A 10,109-nucleotide genomic window follows, 5' to 3' on the forward strand; every position below is an offset into this window, starting at 1 on the left:
GCCACGGAAACCCAGACGTTTTTATAGTGACAGTCAATCAAACTTGTCTTTTATAGAAAAGCATTTTTTTCACAGGTTTTGTGAATGACCTGACCTGAACGTGAACATTAATGCCCATATACGTATGGAACTTTTTTTCTTTTTGTTTGTTTGTTTTCGGGCAAGTTTTCTGGCATAAAATGTGTGCCAAGCGAGGCTTCGGGCCAATAAAATTTGATGAGGTCAGATCAACATAATGGAATGTCAGAACAGGTCGTCTAAGGTCAACAGGGACAGTGTCTTGAGTGTACAGGGTTTGATGAGGGCCCAGGTAGGGCCTGTTGAGAACTCCACTAATAACTTTGGGGCGGGCCTGTCTAGAGTTTGAATGGACAAGTATCAGTCAAAAGGGAGACTTCGAAGAGGAAGGACGGGTGGGGTAGGATCAACATATGGAATGTCAGAACAGGTCAGTTCCATATATGGAGATCTAAGGGTGTGAGGTCAGATGTAGAGTTGCTGGCTGGCTCCATGCAGATCTAGGTGATGATCCAGTCTTCTCCATGTATGGCTATCCAGGGTTTGATGAGGTCGCAACTCATGCGCTTATCACACTTGGTGGTGTCTCATCTCTTCGCTTGAGACGGTGCACCTCCATCGCGGTCTAAAACTGTTTATCGGCCGAAAAAAAGTAGGCCTAGTCCGCGGATGTTGGAACAATAGTGGCGGCAACGGCGGGATATGATCCCACCCAGGAAGTGTGGGTCGGGAGTCTAATGACTAATATATAGTCCATGAGCCAGAGCCCCAAAATTGGAACATGTTTACCAAATGAGTGTGCAAAGCTATACCTTTATAATTTTTTTATCTGGCAGCCTCCATTATGGACAAAAGATACATGTCACTCCAATGAACTGCAGTGGCGAATGAGGTGTCTGCCACCTTTCCATATCTATGGAGCAGGTCGGACGTCAACTTGACGTTGTCAATGACATAGCCGCAACACAACGCAACACCTGTGGGTGGAGCTTTGGTGTAATGAGCTGTGTGAGGCCTCCTAGCCTGCTGAGTCTCCAGGTCACACTGACCTACACTGGTATCACTGGTATCCATTTAGATGGCAACGAACATATTGTATCGGCATTGACTGGTTCTCAGGAATTTAGCAGTCTATTAGGCTATGAGTCACAGCAGTGCTGCCTCTAAGGGGGGTCAATGGCTTGAGCGAGGACTGCTAATGGAGGAGAAAGTGTTTATTTCACTGGCCCATTTCTTTGTATATGTGATGTACTCAAAGCTGCTCTAAATCTGCTCTCAGCTGCACTCCCCCTTCTCCCTGTAGTGGTGGTGCTGCTGGTGCAGACCCGAACACACAGCATTTATTCTGTGCAGCCCTCCCTCAGTCCTGCCTTTTCTTTGGCAGTAGATATTCAACCATATAGACATTCGCCGCTGCACTTCTGTGTTGCGACATGTATCCGCCATATATTGAGGTCGCCATATTGGAGCTCGATATGGTGGAGGGAGGCACGGCACGATGCCACTCAAAGTGCCGGGTGATCATAAAGAACCAGTCCAAGGTTTAAGGGTCTTCTAATCTATACAGTAGGTGTGGTTCCTATCAACATGAAACAGTAAAAACACTTTGCATGGTATCTTCAGTCAGTCAGTGACCCCCAGCCAGTCAGCCACTAGTTTTATAGGTTAGGGTTAAGCTTAGGTTTGTTTAGGTATAGTTTTACTGAGGTTAGGGTTAAAGGTTTCATAACATACATTTTCATTTATTTGTATTTTTAGGTTTTTAGGTTACTTTTAGGTTTTATGACCTTTTACACCCCAAAAAAATGAAATTTGAACATTTTCTGTGGTCAATCTACTGAATGTTAAAGGTTTTTTTGGATGCAATTGAGCTCAGAAAACCTAAAATAATGAAGAAAAATTATAAAAGCGTTTTTTTGGTATGTTATAGGTATAGGTAAGGTATAGTTTAACTGAGGTTAGGTTTAGCCTTTTGGTCCCGAAAGGGTCTAGGTTTAGACCCTTTAGGTCAGTGATACTCAACCTCAGGCCCGCGGGCCACATCAGGCCCGCGGGACCATTATGACTGGCCCACCAATGAAAATCTAAAAAAAAGAAGAAAGAAAAATCTGGAAAATGAAATAAAAATAAATAAATCTGAATGAAGTTATCTTTAATTACATTATTATAAGTAATACTATTAGAGTTGTACTCTCTATGTGTTGTTGTAGACTCGAACGAAAATAAAAGCTTGGGGGGGGGGGGGAGATGCAATGCAAATGAAAGACATATACTGTGTATCCCTATTCCCTGACATAATTTTATAGCTAAACGGACAGAATTCTATTTTATTTGAATGATGAAACCCAGCTGCCATTAATAGTTGGAAATGGAAATGGAAATTGCTGAAATTGTAATTCCTACAAATGCGGAAATTGCGGAAATTGTAATTGCGGAAAATGCGGAAATGGTGGAAATGGAAATTGCGGAAATTGCGGAAATGCGGAAATGGAAATTGCGGAAATGGTAATTGCGGAAATTGCGGAAATGGTGGAAATGGAAATTGCGGAAATTGCGGAAATTGCGGAAATGGCCGCTACTCATTTTTTTTCATGAAAAAGGTCATAGCTGGGTAATCTATTTTCAGGCAAATTGTGTTTATTGTATTTTATTTTACTCAGCCATAACAATTTATTTTCTGTTATCCAACTTGCTGGCTGGCAGGCAGGCAGACAGCTACTCATAGACAGGCAGACAGACAGACAGCTACTCATGGAGAATTGGACAGGCAGGCAGTCAGACAGCTACTCATAGACAGGTCACAGGCAGACAGACAGCTACTCATGGACAATTGGACAGGCAGGAAGGCAGACAGCTACTCATAGACAGACAGACAGCTACTCATAGACAATTGGGCAGGCAGGCAGACAGCTACTCATAGACAGACAGACAGCTACTCATGGACAATTGGACAGGCAGGAAGGCAGACAGCTACTCATAGACAGGCAGACAGACAGCTACTCATGGACAATTAGGCAGGCAGGCAGACAGCTACTCATAGACAGGCAGACAGACAGCTACTCATGGACAATTAGGCAGGCAGGCAGACAGACAGCTACTCATGGACAATTGGACAGGCAGGCAGGCAGACAGACAGCTACTCATAGACAGGCAGGCAGACAGCTACTCATAGACAGGCAGACAGTAAGACAGCTGATCATTGACAGACAGACAAATAACTACTCATGGACAGACAGACAGACAGGCAGGCAGGCAGGCAGGCAGGCAAAGAGCTACTCATGTTATGTTATTATGTTATTATAACAGCTACTCATGTTATGTGCAATAATTTGTGCAGTTATGGAAACAGCTCTTTGTGTTTATGCAAGAAAATGTAACACATTTATTTATTTACATATTGTGTGCATGCACATTGTACTTTGATACATTTTGTGAAAATAAAGCAATTGAAAGAGAGAAGTGATCAAGTATCATTAATGTCGTAATTTTATCTACTGGCCCCTGGCCCCTTGCCATTTTTGTAATGTGGCCCACAGGTAAATCTATTTGAGTATCCCTGCTTTAGGTTGTCAATCACAACGACTGGCCAATCACAGCGCACATCTACTCAAACACGCCGAAGATCCTGCATGCTCGAGTAAAAACACAAAAGCATATAGCATTCATATGGATTATTCAATTCATATAGTTAGAATTCATAAGTTACATCAAACACATCACTCAAAATATACACCAATATCAATACTGTCTAAACTCTAAACAACTTAATTCTACCAAAAGATTGCTCAGTACTAAATATGTATAATAATAACATTAACTCAGCAACTTACTTTAGACACACACACACACACACACACACTGAACAAAGACTGCACAAAACTGCACTGAATGTGCTATATGCTCTACTGGGCAGCAGGTGAAACTAATAATGTCAATTGGCCCTGATTAGGTGCCCCCCCCCCCCCCCCCCCCCCCCATTCCATTACTTCCGGGCCAACGGCAAACCGGAAGACAAGAGTGGCCTAGAATTCCTCCTCTTCCTCGTCCCCCCAGCAGACACTGTCAGCGCCCACCTCTTCGTAATCCTTCTCCAGGGCAGCCATGTCCTCTCTGGCCTCAGAGAACTCCCCCTCCTCCATGCCCTCGCCGACATACCAGTGGACGAAGGCCCTCTTGGCGTACATGAGGTCAAACTTGTGGTCGAGGCGAGCCCAGGCCTCAGCGATGGCCGTGGTGTTGCTGAGCATGCACACGGCCCTCTGGACCTTGGCCAGGTCTCCTCCGGGAACCACCGTGGGAGGCTGGTAGTTGATGCCCACCTTGAAGCCCGTGGGGCACCAGTCCACAAACTGGATGCTGCGGCGGGTCTTGATCGCGGCGATCGCAGAGTTGACGTCTTTGGGCACCACGTCTCCGCGGTACAGCAGACAGCAGGCCATGTATTTACCACGCCGGGGATCACACTTCACCATCTGATTGGCCGGCTCGAAGCACTCGTTGGTGATCTGGGAGACGGACCGCTGCTCGTGACACGCGATCTCGGAAGAGATGACCGGGGCGTAGGTGGTCAGAGGGAAGTGGACGCGGGGGTAAGGCACCAGGTTGGTCTGGAACTCCATCAGGTCGACGTTCAGGGCCCCGTCGAAGCGAAGGGAGCAGGTGATCGAAGACACGATTTGACCGACGAGCCGGTTGAGGTTGAGGTAGGACGGCCTCTCACAGTGCAGATTCCGGCAGATGTCAAAGACGGCCTCGTTGTCCACCATGATGGCACAGTCCGAGTGCTCCAGGGTGGTGTGGGTGGTCAGGACGGAGTTGTAGGGCTCCACGACAGCTGTGGACACCTGGGCAAGGTTATAATAGTTTTAGTTCGTTTTTTTTTAGAGTGGGTTTTCTAGTTTTTATTTAGTTTATATTTTTGTGAAAACGCTTAGTTTAGTTTTTATTAGTGTTAGTTTTACTTTTTTTTGCCCTTTGTCAGGTGCAGGATTGAAAAGTAAAAGTATTGTGTCATACACACTCAAGAAAAGATAGCAAAAAAAAGAATATTCAGTTACAGATTAAGTTTATATAACTAAATTGACAAAAACTAAGGGCATTTTGTCTATCATTTCAGTTAGTGTTGTAATCACACAATACAGTTTCATTTAGTTATTATTTTTCTTTTCCTTTTCTAGTTTTTATTTAGTTCGTAGCTAGTTAACTTAACTCGTTTTTTGAGGGGCGCCAGGGGAATGGCCAGCTTGAGTGTTTGTACAAACACAAACATTGAATGCCATGGACAATGAATGGCCAGCTTTGAGTGTTTGTGTAAACACAAACATTGCGTAAACACAATTGAAGACTAAGGTTAAGGGTATAGGACGCAAATTCTGATTGGCCCGGAATGAGATGATGGGAGATGTGAAATTGTGATTGGTCGGAATGAGACGATGTATATGATGTGATTTTTTAACCCATTTTGGGGCGGGAACCCCTTTTGGTGTTTTAAACATTATGTTATAATTTAGCCATTGAAAAATATTTTTGAAAAATCCGTTACCCGGGGAGCCGGGTAGACGGCAAACTCCAGTTTGCACTTCTTCCCGTAGTCGACGGACAGCCTCTCCATCAGCAGGGACGTAAAACCAGAGCCGGTGCCGCCGCCAAAGCTGTGGAAGATGAGAAAGCCTTGGAGGCCAGTGCACTGGTCAGCCTGAGAATAAAATAAAGTCCTTTAATCAGTTATAAAGATGCATTTAAGCAGTTTGCTAACGAATAAAACTCATTAAGGCCTCTCACAATCTTGCGAATTCTCCCCTCCACCAGGTCGACGACCTCCTTGCCGACGGTGTAGTGTCCGCGGGCGTAGTTATTGGCTGCGTCCTCCTGTCCTGTGATCATCGTTTCAGGGTTGAACAGCTGGCGGTACGCTCCTGTACGCACTTCATCTGTCAATTAAGTTAATTAGGTTTAAAGGAAATGGTTGACAATCATTTTTTACGTTTTTTTAATAAAAAGTTAATAGATACCGGTACATAAAAAATCATATCATATCAATTACTCTACCCCCAAGAGCCTTGAATTCATACAGATGAGATCATTTTTGTATCATTCCTGATCCTGAGCCAATAATTAAATATTGGTAAAAATCCAAAATAACTCACTAATCACTGAGAGGCAGGCCTACTGCTATAAAGCCAGGTTCAAGGAGAATGTTTTAACCCAAAGGCCTGACGTGTAAATAAAAAAAACGTTCGCCCTGAAAGAATATGTATTCATAGATTTGTGCCGCATTTATACGATCTTTCAAAAATAGCAGATCTACAAGCCGCGCGCTATGAGCTTGTAGATCTGCTATTTTTCAATATCTAAAGCATAACATAATGCTTAGTTAAAACACCAAAGGGGGTTCCCGTCCAGAATGGGTTAAGACCTGAGGCTGATTCTACAACATGCCTTCCAAATCATTAGTTCTCACTTCTCACTAGAGTTTTCAAAAAATAGTTTAAAAATAGCAGATTACAAGCCTGCAGCCGCGTGCAAGCGCGGCACAAAATTAGCGACACATTTTTAATAGGTTAAGATTGGTCTCTCACTCTCCAATTAAACGATTGGGATATTTTCGGGTCAGGAATGCGATAAAAACAAACGAATCTCTATGAATTCAAGGCTTCATGGGGTGAGCAATAATTGATAAGGGGAGAGAAAAAAAAATGCATTTTGTGAGTGAACTAAAGTTGAAAGGATCCTGGCTAAATGGTTTAACTGACCGATGACAGTGGGCTCCAGGTCAACCAAGATGCCTCTGGGAGAATACTTTCCCGATCCATTCTCGTAGAAGAAGGTGTTGAAGGAGTCACCATCACCTCCTACGATATCACTCTCACTGAGCATCTGTTGTCCGTCAGGCTGGATGCCGTGCTCTAGACAGTACAGCTCCCAGCAAGAGTTACCAATCTGCACTCCGGCTTGGCCAATATGGATCGAAATACATTCACGGCCCTGCATATAGGAAATGGGGGGGTAATGTTAAATATACAGTAAGAGATTCTGAATTGGTGGCAAGACAAAGAGAGAGAGAGAGAGAGAGAGAGAGAGAGAGAGAGAGAGAGAGAGAGAGAGAGAGAGAGAGAGACACCAGTGCTGGAATGGGGTATCGTGTTGTAGTTACATGCACAATATGTTTTGGGGAAATGTAGACTGCCTGATATTATCACAATTTAACAACCCAATTTGAAATACATCAACCACATACCACTTCAATGCTGTGTGTGTTCCATTTAGTGCAGAGCCTTCAATGAGCACACGTACTGCACAGCCTGTGTATTGCCAATAGCTTGCATGGGTCAAAATAGCCAAAATACAAGCTCGCAATGTGTTTTGTGACCGCTTAGATCAGCCATTTGTACAAATGTATTTTGTTACACATTATCCCAAAATGGGCACACTATAGGGATTTTTACCACAACACAAACTATAGTAGGCTATTAACATACAAGTATTTAGCTGTGTCAATATGGCAGCAACATGTCCCCTATTCTGATGAAAACATCTTGCAGTTTGTTTTAAGGGTCTTGGTTTGGGGGGTATGAAAATGTGGTCACGCATGCAAACCCCCCTATAACAGAATGTGCAGAATGGTTCTATTGGTTCACACAGGTAGACACAAGCCAGGTAGTCGTTGATCTATAATTATAGTTCCATAGCCTACAGTATGAATCATTAGTTTTAGACATCAACATTAAAAGACTCAGCAGCGACTTACTCACCATTTTTCGGGTCGCGTGTGTGTAACGAAAACCACAGCTTTCTCACTTCAATAGTTCAAATGTGAGTTCCTTAGTGCCTTCCTCTCTTTATAAGACACTGATTGGCTGTACGACACGCCTATATAGTAACCAAGAGTGACCAGGCTTTTGCCGCTGCACGAGCAGCATGTGGAACGCCCTACAATGGCAATTAGAAAAGCCAATTCTCTTTCATATTCTGAAACACTTCTGAAAACACATATGTTCAGTTAGTGTGAGCTATAGAAGCACCCCCCGCCGCGCGCACACACACACACACACACACACACAAGGTCCAAAGGCAGTTTGTCTGGCTCGGCTACAGGCAGGATTAAAGACATGCACCTAGGGAGCTGGCACTGGCACGGGGAGTCCTTTGAAGCGTGAGCCTGACTTGTGCGTTTATAACACCTGTGGACTTTTGGGAGCCGGCAGGGCCAAATTAGCCATTGGGCCAGTGGGTGCCGTGTGGCCCAGGGGCCCTTGGCTCTCGTGCAGTACTGGGTTTGAGGCCCTGGCTCCTAGGACCCTTCATTGTGTGTGTGTGGGGGGGGGGGGGGCAGCCCAGGGGCCCTCGTGGGGCTTCGTACACACATATCAAACGAACATGCTCTGTGCTGTCCATGTTTCATGGCCGCCTCAATGCTTTTCCAATGGAAGTCACATGGTTTGACCAAACAGTTGTGTTTGTGACTTCCATTGGAAAAGCATTGGGGGGCGGCCATGAAACACAAGGCAGAGCACAGCACTGTTGTTCTTTATGTGTGTACGAACTGTGAAGCCTGGGAGTTAATCCGTCCCCATGTGGGAGCGGGGCCTCTATCCGATTCTGATTGATCCACGAGGCACTCTGAGACGTGGAGGACTCTTATTAAGACATATGGCTCCGCAGGGCTCGGCATCCCGCTGAAATCTAACAGCATCCCCTCCGAATCTTAACTCGCTGCGCCGCACGCCACCCATTACTGGCTTGTTAGCCCAAGTGGAGAGCATCACACATCGCCTGCCTGTTGCCTGCATGGGGGGGACCGGTGTGTGTGTGTGTGTGTGTGTGTGTGTGTGTGCACATGCTCACTTGCTATAGGTGACAAAGTCACAAGTTGAACCAGTAGATTATCAACACAGTAGTATGGTGCTAGCAAAAATATGAATTATTAGTACAGGAAAAGTAGGGTTTTTCAAATGTTTACAATGGAAAATCGAAAATGAAGAAACACCTCAAAATCTACAAAAGGTTAATATGGATGCTGACACAGTGCTGAACTGGGTCCGTCATTCAATCATTTAGTAATGAATGAATTAGTCATTAATAAATATAGTAATGTTAATGTTAGTTGAACACATTTCAGCCTCCGCGTCAGTGTTTATGTTCCTTCTCCTTGGGATGCCACTCCAATGACCAAGCTAACATTAGGCCAAAGCCTCCACCTGCTCCCTGCGGACCCCCCCATGCTTAAAGCCTTTTATAATTTAATTACTCTTAGACACTCTTAAACCTCTCCTCCAGCTGTCGCCGTTTCCTCCGCTGCAGGGGGGGGGGGGGGGTGTGGAGACCCGCGTTCAGCGATGGAGCACGCGGTATATCCACCAGCTTCTGTTCGCCCCCCTTGGAGAGGCGGATGAAAACCCCAAATGGAGGAGGGTGCATGGCATGCATGGCACCTGCCCACCCGTGGGGTTCCATCTGTGATGGAAACCTGAAATAATCATAGCTTTATAAGATATATCATATATAGGATACATGCAAAGCACACACAGCACATGGCCCATTGACATTTCATCCCCACGTTGCTCAGTGTAGAAACAGCCGGTAATGCACCGGGTTGCTGGCAGCTCCGCCCGTCAGCTGATTTCAATGACAATCAGCCCAATTTCGAAATCCATCAGGACTCTGTCTGGATTATTCAGGTTTCCATAAAATATCACACACACACACACGCACTCACACACACTTACCGTTATTCAGTGATCCTCCTCTTAAAATGACGGAGGTCCTCCGTCTTGCCGCTCATCAAGACCTTCCCAGGCAGAGGCCATGGATTGGTGGCAAACTGATAGAACGGCCTTGGGCAGGTCTTGGAAGGTACCGTCCATATTATAGATCTACTAATACTATACCCGACTGATAGAAATTAGACCTATATATCCAGTGGTGTGATGCTCGTTGCGACGGTGTACAAAAAAAAATCACCCCCGTGTGAAGTGAGTGGTGCAACTCTGTGTGGGGATCCCGGGGGGGGGCGTTCCTGTGGGTTCCAGACCCACAGGAACGCAGCCAGGGTGCCAGCCCGGTTCCGGCGAGCCGCCCCGCGTCCGAAACGG

At 45.3% G+C, this 10,109-nt stretch overlaps 1 pseudogene across 1 annotated transcript; it reads right to left on the reverse strand.

The window, feature by feature from the left end:
• Positions 1 to 3,873: 3,873 nt before the first annotated feature.
• Positions 3,874 to 7,008, reverse strand: LOC308335291 (tubulin alpha chain-like; annotated as a pseudogene). Its single transcript, XR_013966257.1, has 3 exons — positions 6,771 to 7,008; positions 5,561 to 5,948; positions 3,874 to 4,862 (listed from the first exon to the last, which is right to left on the reverse strand). The product of XR_013966257.1 is annotated as a tubulin alpha chain-like (transcript).
• Positions 7,009 to 10,109: the final 3,101 nt, after the last annotated feature.

The sequence above is a fragment of the Protomyctophum bolini genome (assembly GCF_963924005.1).
Source record: "Protomyctophum bolini genome assembly, chromosome: 20".
In the NCBI taxonomy this organism is placed as follows: Eukaryota; Metazoa; Chordata; class Actinopteri; order Myctophiformes; family Myctophidae; genus Protomyctophum; species Protomyctophum bolini.